The following is a 12,301-nucleotide window of genomic DNA, read 5'->3' as shown; positions in this document are numbered from 1 at the left end:
GTAGCTGTCCTTTTGGTTAGAGATTTTGGTTTTGTTGAAATGCTGCTGTTAAGTGTTGATAATAACATTTGGTAAACGTTTATTATTTTTAGTTTTTGTAAAATATGTTTTAAGAAGCTTTTGAAAATGTTTGAGTTAAGCTTATTAAGATTAAGCTCACTGAGTTAGTTAAAGCTTAAAGCGACACTGCCGTTTTCAAAACCTTAAAATTTAGTTGTTTTTGTAGATCATTTTTTTTTTTTGATATTTCTTGTGTGTTTTTTTAGCCATTATTTAAAAATGATTTTAACAAATTATGTTGTTTACGTTTGTTACATAAAAAACAATTATTTGTCAAATTCATTTTGAAATATATGTGTATTATTTAGGTATCTTTTGTTTTTAAATTCATATATTAAATTTTTTCTTTTCGATCGATATTAAATTTAGAGCTTTTTCATAGTTAAATGCATAAGCTTTTGGATTACAAGTCGATTGATTAGATTGATTTATTTTGTTTGAATTGTTTGGTTTTTTTTTTTTTTGGTTGTCATTGGTGCGATTTGGTGGTACATGATGAAAAAATTTGTATCAGACCACTGGTATCGTATGTGAAAAAGCACTTTATTTTTTGGAATTTCTTTCATTGGATTTTTTTGGCGAAAAACAATCGAAAGAAATTCTTTTAAATCGTTTTCAAGTGGTATTACATTTTGTAGATTTTTTTTCTCAATTCAAATTTAAAGCCAGTGTGTGTTTTGCAGCAGAACAAACAAAACGCAGTGCCACTTTGAATGATTTCAACGACGAATTATAATTATTCATTTCTTTTTTCATGTATAAGCTTTGCGTACTTTTTTTTTGTTTTTAATAAAAATGTTTTTGGTAAAAATAACAAAAACTGATAAACAACAAAAAAAAATAATAAAAAAAAAAAACAGGTGAATAGTATTGATTGAGTATGTAGTTAGTTAGTTCTGTTAATTGTTTTATTAAATTTTAGGCAGAAATGTAATAAAAACTGAAAATAAATGTAAAAAACATGCAAAATCGCCATTGTGAGGTTAGGTTGGATTAGACTAGTTTCCGGTTGGGTGATTGGGTAAGTGAGTTGTATGTATAAAGATGTTTTTTGGTGTGTGATTTTAGGAGTTTTGAAAATCGTTAAAACTAAAAGCGTTTCCTTTATATAATCTGTAATATTTATGTAATAAGTGTTTTTAAATTATATTTTACATTAAATAAAACAAAAGAAACTAAAACAAAACATCAACTAAACAAAAATTTAATATCAACACAAACAATAATTAAACTTATAAATTAATAAAATAAGCCTTTTACAATTTAAAAAAAAACATTTAGCTTATAACTTTATTAACTTGGTTTTACTTATTGGTTGTTTTTTTTTTTGTTTAGCTTCATTATTATGAAGTTCTAGTGCTTTTTAGATTGTGAGGAATGTATGGTTTTCTGTTACGTTCGCTACCCCAAAAATTCAAGGTAAATTACACTCTATTTAATTAGGCCTAAACTTTCTTTAGCATTTTTACTTGTTACTTTATTTATTTTACTTTTAGTGATTTCTTTCTACTAACGCGTTTAGTAAAAATTTACATACATTTATATTGTTTTCGTTTCAGAAATGTTTTCTACTACATTCGTATTTAATTTACTGATACATCTACTCTATGTTATGATTAAGGTTTTTTTTAAGGTATTTAAACACAAAAATGTTAAAGATATTTTAGATAAAAAATGACTGTAGAGATTTATTGTAAAGAAAATTTTTAAGTGTATGTAGTTTAAATTTTTAAAATTTTTTTTATGAAAAACTTAAAATGTTGGCTGAACGAGTATCATTAATGTTAAAAGTTTTTAGTAATTGGTACATGTTCAACTTATAGCACAAACTTTTAAATAACTGACATATCGTTTGTCAAAATCGATAACGATATTTTAGTGGTAATAAATATTTCATATTTAACAAGTAAGAGTGTTATATTCGGCTGTGCCGAATCATATATACCTACCACTAATAAAAACGAGCACCGATTGTTGTGCATTTTGTATAAAAACATTTATATGGTTTATCCGATTTGCTTAATTTTATATATTCGAAACGTCAGACGGATATTTTGTTTTAAAATTTTTTTGGTCCGACACCAAACATTTTCGATCAACAAAGAATATTTTCTTGAAACTTTCAGTCCCTTAAGTACATAGCTCTAGAGCTAGATCGTCTTAGAATTTGTGGTTCTACTACCAATAATTCGGTGTGTTACAAACAGAAAGACAAAATCAATATACCGCTATATTTTTGGTGAAGAGTAATATTTTTTTCCCGATGAGGGCCTTATTAGCGTGTCCCAAAAAAAATTTCAGAAACTTCCATTTGTATTTCAGAATTTTTCAATTTTATTTCATAAAATCCTAATAGCAATACCAATGGAAATTTCTGAAGAAATTTTAAATTTAATTTTTTTTAATTTATTTGCGAAAAAAAATTTGATGGGAAATATTTTTTTAAATTTTTTTTTTTTTTTTTAATTTAACAAAATTTTTTTAAATTTGTTAGTGAAACAAATTCTATAAATAAAAAAAATAAATTTGTTAAAAAAAAATCGTGGTTAAAAAAATATTTTTCCCGATTTTAACCCTTTGTAGATCCGACTTACTTTGATTGCAAAGGACTTTGAAATATCCATATTGTCTGTATTAATGTAATCCAGATATAGATCGAAAATAGGTAAAAAATCAAGGTTGTCATGGTTTTTTCCTCCATAAGGCCTATGTACAGTCTAATCGAGATATAGGTCAACTTTTCGGATATTAAATAGCAACCGATGCAGTAATATACCTGATATATTGAAATTTGATTTCAACTAACGAACATCGCTATAACGATCCAGAATATATATACATACATACTTTCTGGCACCTCTATGTTGGAACAATCAAACACCAACAGCGATAAGTGTGATTGTTTTTACCAAAAAAAAAATTACATCGAATATTGTTCCAAACATTTCTCAACCAAATTTTATGGTGGGCATTTTTAAAATCGAATGTAATTTCAGTAAATATTGTTACGAAATTATGCTTGAATTCAAATATAACGATTTTAAGGGCTGATTTAAAAGTAGCATAATGCTTTCAAATAACAGTGTTGTAATAGCAAACTGTAACATATCTGTGGGCATTATTAAATAAAAGCTTTCAGTTGATTTGATCGTAAGTTGGCAACGCTGTATTCGAATTCGAATATTCAGTTAAAGAACATTGTAGAAAGTACACCACAGATGGCGTATGTATTAGTAAGATCTAGAATATTCGAATTTTGACAGTTAAAGAACAATCTAGAGTACAGATGGCAGTGTTATAAATAGTGGCAGAGGTTGCAGTCGTAAGTCAGTTTATCAGAGACGCTATTTGAATAAACATCAACTGAGTGCCTTAAAGTGTGCTATATTTTCAAGTGAATTCGTATACATTATAAAGTGTCTGTATTTCTGAGAATTTATAAAAAAACATTGAGTGACTATTTAATTTTGTTGTTGTACATTTTAAATAAATAAAGATTTGTTACAATTTTCAAACTACTAAACGGCTTTTATTTGCAATCAAAAGTATCCGGTTTATTTAAAGGAAATAAACAAACGTTTTAAAAAGGTTAAAACGTAACAATATTAATATTTCAAAATCTTTATATAGTTAATATAATGAAATAAACAATAAACTTTCATTAACTGCTTCTCGGAACTAGTTCCATGTGTAAGAATTTCAAACCAAAAACAATGATGGAAGAACAAGTTATAGAACCGTTCTGAAGATGGGTTGCTAACTATTTAGAGCTTCCGTACTAGTTCCGAGTGTGACAATTTCAAGTTAAAATCACTGATTGGTTCCAAAACCGTTCTAAGAAATTTCGAAAGTGACCATTCCAAACAAAAATCATTGGTCTCAACACCTAGCTGGAACGAGTACTGTTTATTTTCGTATGTTTTAGAACTAGCTGTGGAACTAATACATTTTTTATAGTAATTTTTTCGGTTCATATATTGAAGAGTATTTAAATATTTTTTTTATTGTAGCATAATACCTTTTATTACTTATTATGTTCTGTAAGTTTTTTTGAATCAATAATCTATGTATAAATCACAGCCTTTATGTATAAAAAAGTTGATGTTCATTTACAGTTTCATAAATGGTATTCTTTAAATAAAATTAATTCCATGTCACATACAAACAATTCCATTTGAAAAAAGAAATAATATATTTGGAGAATGCAGAAAAACATTAGCCGATACACGATAAACGATTACAGATAACTGTATTTTGAATTTCATATTTCGAAATCGATATTTTAGCGATGACGCTACTAATGTTGAAGATGCTTAAATACATATTCGTAAGAACATAACGGCAATGAAATTTTAAATAAAAAACCATTGGCATTGTTTTAACGCCATGGCGCGCCATTCAACTTTCTTTATTAAGTATGAAATTAACACTGAATTCACATACGCGTATGTTCATATTTACGTGGCATACTGTGAAAAAATTTATTTAATTATGTATTTTTAGCACGTAAAAAGAAAATGTCTAAATATTTTATAACAACAATGTAAAATAGTTTTTTTGTATGCGTTGCCAAAGTCACGACATACAATAATAAAAACAAAGTATGTCTTATAACTATTTATTTGACAATGTCATTCATGTCTTCTTAATCCATGGCTTAGTACTATGTAAGACAACAATAAGCTTTGGTTTTTTAGTACCATATTTTTAAGACTTTTTGATTTTCTTATATTTTAGCTTTTTTCTGCAAGTACATAATTATGTATGTATATTTCCGTTATTTTAAATATTTGAATTAGATTTTTACCAACAGCCGTTAGCGGTTGGTTTTGTTCAGAAAAGTTATGGGAGAGTTGCAACAAACCTTTTAACAATTCATTAGGAATATAATGAAACCATTAAATAACTTAACTTAGCTTGAGTTAAGCCAAATGACATTTTTATTATATGCATATCTGTTATTTATGCATGTTGTTATTTATCCTTAAATATTTGATCCATGTATTTCGTATTAATTACAAGAAGAATCCATTTTAATTGTGAGACTTTAATTTTAAATTTTATACAAATGATTTTCTTCGCAAAAGACTCTTATGCGATATAATGTTCAATATCATTTGGAACATCGATCTTATTTTTGTGTAATTTCAAACGTCATAATTGGCTACTAGATGGATGAACTTATTATGTAAGGTGCATGTCATAATTATAAGGTCACATATTTATACTAGAGTTTCCAAAAAACCGAAGAATTTCAAAACGGCGGTTTCGGTTTTAAAAAATTGAAAACCGATCGGTTTCAGTCGGTTTTAAGATAATTTATTAAATATCAAGTGTTATAGAAACTAAATCAGTTGGTAATATAGGAAAAAGCTAACAAATTTAAAATTCAAACTTGACGTTTGTTCAAGAACATAAAGGAAAATTGGTACATTTTCTTTTAATGGTACTTTTTTAATATAATAAATTAGTTAGCTTATATACATTAAAGTTGGGTAATATAAAGGGAGACTTAATAGTACTATTTCTTTCTTCTAATTGGGGTGGCGAAGCGCACCGGGTCAGCCAGTACTACATACTTTTATTAGATATTTGTCTTTGTTAAAAACACTTTGCGTTCTTTTTTTTAAATTAAATAAATAATCAGTCGTTTGAATTTTAATTGTCAGAAAATACTTGGATAAATCTTTGGATGAAAAAGTTTGTTTTTCATTTCTAAATTTTTAATTTTTCTACTGAAAATACATTAAAAGTAAAATCTGAAGAATAATTGTCGGTTTCGGTTTTAGGCCTTGGAAAACCGCTGTTTCGGTTTCGATTAAAACCGAACACGAAACTCTAATTTATACCCTTCACCATGAGTGGCAAGGGTATATATAAATTTGTCATTCCGTTTGTAATTTCTATATTTTTCATTTACAACCCCACAAAGTATATATTTTCTGTATAGTTATAGATAGCGGAGTCGATATAGCCATGTCCGTCCATATGTTGAAATCAACTTTCAGTAGCCCCCAAATAACTTACAAACATGATTAATCAATCAATATATTGGGAATTCTCCTGGCTTGGTTGATATTTAAAATCGGTTCACAAATGGCTGAGATATATGGAAAAAACCGGGACAACATCGATTTTTTATATATATCTGGATTACCAAGCCATTAATATAGACAATATGGATATCTAATGATAGATGTTTCGAAGTCCATTGCAACGATATATATAAGGCTATAGTAGTTGGACCTTCAATGGGTAAAAATCGGGAAAAACAAATTTTTAACCCGAATTTTTTTTTCACCAAAAAAATTTGGTTTTCTTAATTTTTTTTTTTCACTAATAAATTTAAAAAATTAAAAAAAAGAAGTTTGGAAACAAATTTAAAAAAAAAATAAGAAACAATTTGTAAAAAAATTGTTTATTTTAAAGTATAATTTGGTGAAGCACAGCTGAATTTACCTATCTTACTTGTTTTCGTTCTGTTTATCCAAAAATAAATACAAATATGTAGTATATAATAATAGGGTCGGTATATATTTCAATAACACAACTCATCTCTTTTTCAATTGATACGTATAGTGTTTTTATTGTGTTATAAATGCGATGAGGCCAGCCATTCAAAATTATTAGCTCTTCGATTGAATTATACTGATAAACAATTGGTACTTGATTCCAGTAATTTGTACCCCCAAATTCCTATGATTCGCATTTTCATTGATTTAAACCCAATTCACCAATTTTAAAGGGATTTTGATCGACCAGCATTTTAATTTTTAGCGTAATATTCGTACCTCCAATTGATGTTAGAAAAATCATCCAAACGACTCTTTTAAAGTTCAGACAAATCTTTTCTCTGTCACACTGTGTCTCAAATTGAACATATAAAGTTATGTTCAAAAGTTATAGCAAAAGGAATAGACAGACCACGTTATTTAGCTCATTCTGTAAAAGTTGCTGCCGTGGGAATTAGATGAACAGGGGTGCTTAAAAATATTGTGTCACTGTCCCTCGTTGGTGAGGAAACACAGGGTATTCAGGTGATAGGCGGTCTTCAATAAAATGCCTTTCCTACATTTATAACTACACGCTGGGCATGGTTACTGTAACCATTTCAATATTGTTACAAGTTTTTTAACCATATTATAGTCACAATAACCATTTACATGATTGTGGTAACCATAATATGGTTAATTTACGATTCACATGATTGTATCAATCATATATATGGTTACAGTAAACAAATATATGTTTGTGACAACCATTCATATGATGAAGGACTTATCATATTATGTTGCTCTCGGCTTAAGGCTTATCATAATCTGAGAACAACATATTATGATAAAATTATTCATCATAAATATGGTTGCCACAAACATATATTTGTTTACTGTAACCATATATATGGTTGATACAATCATGTGAATCGTAAATTAACCATATTATGGTTACCACAATCATGTAAATGATTACTGTGACTATAATATTGTTAAAAATCTTGTAATACTATTTAAATGGTTACAGTAACCAAGCCCAATTATATTTTTTCTCTGCGTGTAGCTTCGATTGCTTCTACGTGCATGGGGAACTGAGCAACGTTTCGTGAAATGTACCAAGAGATCTATGTGTGACAAAGTTCATCGTATGAATTCTGATTTCTACTATTCTGAATATAAAACTATTCAACCGAATCTGCTAAATTGGCACATAAATGGCTAATATACATATAAGATAAAACCACGATAACTTAGATTTTTTTTATATTTTTGGATAAGTATATATCGCCAACGACGTACACCACGACTTGGATCGACAGTGTCCCAACTTCAGGAAAATAATTAACAAGTTTTTTTGAAGCAAATCTGAAAAATTCATTTAAATTTAATATCCACATAATAATATCATACATAATAATACATCTATATATCCGCTACAAACCTTGATTTTTTACCTATTTTTGATCTATATCTGTATTATTAAGTCATTAATATAGATATCTAATGATAGATATTTCAAAGACCTTTGTATATAACGCCATAGTAAGTCGGACCTACAATAGGTGAAAATCAGGAAAAATATTTGATAACCCGAATTTTTTTCACCATAAATTTTTTTTAATAATAAATTTAAAAAAAAATTTTAAATATTTTAAGAAGATATATATTTTGATAAACAAATTTGAAATTAAAAACTCAAATTTTTTTTTAAAAGTTTTGAAATGAAAATGAAATGAAAACAAGACCCTTCACCAAATTATACTTCAAAATACAAATTTTAAATATTTTTAGGTAAACAAGATTTTTTTTCAAAAGTTTTTTTCATTTTTTAAAAATAAAAATTTTCGAATTTTTTTAGATTTTTTAAATTTTTTTCTTTTTAAATTTTTTTAATTAAAAAAAAAAATTTTGTTTTTTAATTTTTTTTTTTGGTGAAAAAAAATTCGGGTTTAAAAATATATACGTCGTTGCAAAGGTCTTTGAAATATCTATCATTAGATATCCATATTGTCTATATTAATGACATAGTAATCCAGATATAGGTCAAAAATCGAGGTTGTCCTGGTTTTTTCCTCATATCTCAGCCATTTGTGGACCGATTATAGATATCTGGGGTCTTCAGAAAATTGATTTCAACAGACAGACGGACATGGCTTAATCGACTAAGCTATCTATAAGGATCCAGAATATATATACTTTATAGGGTTGGAGAATTATATTGTGGAAATTACAAACGGAATGACAAACTTATATACATATACCCTTCTCACGAAGTTGAAGAGTATAAAAAGAAATTAAAGGCCTGGTTCTCTAAATGCGAACGAACATTTTCTTTCTTATTTTATATTTAAAATTTTTATTTTAAAAAATAATTTTGTTAAGGTTTGGTTAAGATTCGTCACAGCCGAATATAGCTCTCTTAATTGTTTAAAATATAAAATCGGACCTATTCGTACCCTATAGCGCATGAAAAACTATGATAAAAAGGGTTTTAATTTTTATCGCTGGTGGTATAAAAGTTTCTGTATAAATCACACAATTATTGCAAACAAATTTTAATATAAATTTACAAAATAATTCCGCAATTTTTTTCAAAATCCATAATCAGATGGATCAGAAAATTTAAAAATTTAAAAATGTGGACACCACAATTGAGTCTAAATTTGACCAACGAAAAAATAGTAGTTGCAAGCTTTATTCGGGTTTTTTTTAAACTTGTAAATTTTCTTTAATTTTTCCATACAAATCAAAAACTAGTTTTTAATAAAAACATAAAACCCACTAAAACATTACTTACAACTCTGGCTTTTCACAATGTTGAGCTTTTATATATAATTTATACGATTTTAGATTTATTGTAAATGCATTATAATAATTAAATTATAAAAACTTCTTCAATTTAGAAGATTTTTTCAATTTCACATAAAATAGTATTGTAAGAATAAATAAATATTTATTTGTCCTTGGGAATCCGTCAAACTTACTTTACCTGTTAATAATCGTTTCAGATTTTAAACATCTTTAGTACACACTTACCAGTAGTATGTACCTGAAACTTCTGGAAAAAACTTCAGATTCTCTTTTATTGAGATTTTGAGGAATTTTCGCCAACGAAAAGTACAGACAAATGGCGATAAGGTGCTTGTTACAATAAATTTTCTCATAAAAATTTCTAAAAATTTTAATAGAAAATACCTAATTTCTAATTTCATTTTGGATGATGTACTTTTTTCCAAACTAGTTATTGATACTCGTACAGCCAAAATTTTATTTCTTAAATATTTTAAAAATTATATGTTGATTTTTTTTGTTTTTTTTTTTTGGAAATGACGACATGCCGATCTACATATTAGTAAGTATGTAACTAGTAGTATTTTTTTTTGTTGGTTAAAGAATTAACATGCTACATGAGAACCAAACATTACTTTTTCTCACAGTGCAAAGGTGCAATTAGTTTTGTATTTTAACAGTTTTCAATTTGAAATATTAATGTAGTAACTAAGTAATAAGTACAGGGTGCAAATAAAACCAGTTGTTTTCCAATAACAAATTCTAACGTATATTACAAGTGAAATAAGTATCATAAAAATTTCAAGGGCCTAGAGAAGAAAAATAAATGAAAAACTTTTCTTAGAAAATTAATAATAAATAAAGAAAAATTCAAAATTGAAAATCAAAATAACATGCTTTAACTGGTGAGGTAACAATTTAGAAGTGAAATAGTAACTGAAATTATTGTACGAAAACAAAATAAGAATTAGAATAAAAAAAAAACAGCAGCTTTAAAGAAATATTTAAAATATATCTTTGTTTTAAAGAAGAGCTCTGGTAGTTGTAATTTATTTATTTATTTATTTGAAGCCAATTCCAAGCCAGAACTCCCTTTGGTTGGTTTTAAAGTAAAGTATCATTTATTCAAATGAGTTGTCTTTGATTTATTAATAAATAAACTACTACAATAGAAATTGAAATAAAAAAAGTATTAAATAACATTTCAATATAATAGATAAAATATAATTTATTTTTTATAATTTTTGTTATGTTTTTTATTAAATTAAAAAAGTTTCTTTTTTATATAAAGCCAATCATCAATTAAATATAAATAATTTGTTTTTGTTACTTAAACTACTTAAAAAATTATAAACCTTTTTTTTATTAAATTCTACATAATTTTTTTAACAATTAATTTGTTGTTTTGGTTTTGAATGAAATAAAAATAATGAATGTTTTTTGCCTTTTTAATGTCATTTTGTTCTCAGAATACAATCATTTAATGAAAATACAATAATGATATGATTTGTTTTTTTTAATTAGTTAACTAATTTTATTATAATTTAACTATAACAGAATTATAATTTAAACTAAACTAAACAAAACAATAATAATTTCCGTACTCATTTAAAACAATGTTAGGGAAATTTAATTTCTTTAAACTATGAAGATGAGTACTGGTTTCTTTCTTTAGGTGAGCAATTTTTGGTATAAAATCCAAATAAAATATTTGAAATATTTTCTTTTTCTTCCCAAATCCTTGTGTAACACATGCCTTTGGTTTTGTAAATAATAAAAAAATAACAAATTCAACTACATGCATTAAACTTTTAAAGCATTTTTGTTTGTAACTAAATAATTAAATAAATTTATAAGTGGGTTTTCATCACTACAATTTTGAGGTTACCTCTTATTTCTTTGGAAAACTAAAATATTTAGTTGGACTAGCACAATTTGTTTGCCTTCTTTTTACAGAAGTTTTGGTGTTTCCATTACAAGTATTGTAAAATTTTGTATAAAACTATTTAAAACAGAACATAAAATTTACTAATGTTAGAACTAATAATATAGATTTGTATCATGAATCATTTGAAACAGTCGCCATCTTTAACAAAAAAGATTTTTTTTATTTTTTTATAAATCAAAGTGCTTTATATAACTTTCAGGTGTAGAATTAAACATTTTTTAATGTTAGTAAGTTAAACTTAGTTTGGATATATTGTTTAAATTTCTTAAGTTTACCTAACTGATCTTAGGTCCTGAATTAGGGTTCCTAATACCCAGGACTTTTTCCATTCCATTTAAAAGGTCCTACTATTCCATTCCATTTGTATTTCAGATTTTTTTATTTATAATTAAAATGTTTCTAATTGTATTTCAGAATTTTCCATTTGTATTTCAGAAAATTCTAATAGCAATACCAATGGAAATTTCTGAAATACAAATGGAAATTTCTGAAATACAATTAGAAATTTCTGAAATATAAATGGAAAATTGTGAAATATAATTGGAATATCCTGAAATTCAATTAGAAAATTCTGAAATATAATTGAAAATTTCTGAAACCGAATTTATTGCTAATCAAATGATTCAGTCTAAATGATCGAATTTTTCTATTTGGCTGGAAAAGTTTAGTTGGGTCGACAAAAATTATGTTATTTACATTGTAGTTCTTCTGTGTTCACTGATTTTCTGTTGCTAGTATAAAAAAATCTATGAATATAATCAAATCATTCGATTGGGAATAAATCACAACGAATCGGTTTTATCTATGCAGAAATAATACTATGAATTTAAGAAGGAAACTTATAGACATATTTTAGAAACCCTATTCTGAACTAAAACTTTAAATAAAAGTTCAAAACTGTTAAATTTTCTATTAAAATTTCAACTCTTAATTATTTCTTACAAACACTAATTTAAAATTAATTCATAGGCTTAATTACATAGTACTTCAGAGGTATTGAACCCAGTCC

The sequence above is a fragment of the Calliphora vicina genome, chromosome 5 (assembly GCF_958450345.1).
Source record: "Calliphora vicina chromosome 5, idCalVici1.1, whole genome shotgun sequence".
Lineage (NCBI taxonomy): Eukaryota > Metazoa > Arthropoda > Insecta > Diptera > Calliphoridae > Calliphora > Calliphora vicina.
This window is presented reverse-complemented; position numbering follows the sequence as displayed.